At 34.5% G+C, this 1203-nt stretch overlaps 1 non-coding gene across 1 annotated transcript; it reads left to right on the forward strand.

Annotated features, from left to right (window-relative positions):
• The first annotated feature begins 498 nt into the window (after positions 1–498).
• TRNAK-CUU lies at positions 499–571 on the forward strand. The gene has a single exon. It is a non-coding gene; the product is annotated as a tRNA-Lys (tRNA).
• Positions 572–1203: the final 632 nt, after the last annotated feature.

Genomic DNA, 1203 nt, shown 5'->3' on the forward strand with positions numbered 1-1203 from the left:
TTAGCTAGTGCAATAAGGCAAGAAAAAAAAAGTCATAGATGGTAAAAGAAGAAATAAAACTGTCCTTGTTCAGAGATGACATAATTATACATACATACATAGACAATCTCAAAGAACCTGCAAAACTAGCTACAAGAGGTAAAGAGTGAGTTTAGTAAGATTGCAAGATAAAGGTCAAAACCTGCAAATCAGTTGTATTCGTATACACTAGCAATTAACAGTTGGAAATTTAAGGATTTTTACGTACTATTTACAATAGCATCCGCAAACACAACACATTTAAGTATAAATCCAATAAAATATATATAAGATCTGAATGCTGAAAATTACAAAACACTCATGAAATAAAAAAGAAGACCTAAATAAATGGATGGTTCATGGATTAGAAGACTCAGTATTGTTAAGATGCCAATTCTTCCCAAATTGATCTATTAATTAAATGCAATCCCAATCAAAATCCAGGAAGTATTTTTTTGTGTGGAAATTGAAACTAGGGACACCTGGTTGGCTCAGTTGGTAGAGTGTGTGACTCTTGATCTTGAGGTTGTGAGTTCGAGCCCCACATTGGGTGTAGAGATTACTTAAAAATAAAATCTTTAATAAAAAAAAGGAAATTGACAAATTGATTTTAACATTTATATGAAAAGACAAATCTAGAATAGCCAAGAGAATTTTTAAAAAGAACAAAATTGGAGGATTCAGAGTATCTGATTTCAAGGCTTCTATAAAGCCAGGGCAGCCAAGAGAGTGTGGTATTGTCAAAAAGATATACACAGATCAATGAAACCAAATGGAGAATCCAGAAATAGACCCATCTATAGATGGTCAATTGATACTTGGCAAAGGCACAGGCCAATCAACGGAGAAAAGACAGGCCAACAATAAATGGTGCCCAAACTACAAGACACGTATACGCAAAAGTGAACACCTTGTACCATCTGTAAAATTAACCCCAAATGGGTAATAGACATACTTTCGATGTGAAACCCAATGCTGTAAAACTTCTAGAGGAAAATGGAGGAGGAAATCATTGTGATCTTGAGCTAGGCAAAGATTCTGTAGTTACAAAACTAAAAGCATGATCCCGAAAAGAAAAAGTCGATGTTTTCGACTTCATCACAGTGGAACACTTCTGCTCTTTGAAAGAAGCATTAAGAGAATGAAATACTAGAGATGTAAAGCGCAGTACAGTAACTGTGGTGG

This window comes from Hyaena hyaena, unplaced genomic scaffold (assembly GCF_003009895.1).
Source record: "Hyaena hyaena isolate Hyena2069 unplaced genomic scaffold, ASM300989v1 scaffold_189, whole genome shotgun sequence".
Classification (NCBI taxonomy): Eukaryota; Metazoa; Chordata; class Mammalia; order Carnivora; family Hyaenidae; genus Hyaena; species Hyaena hyaena.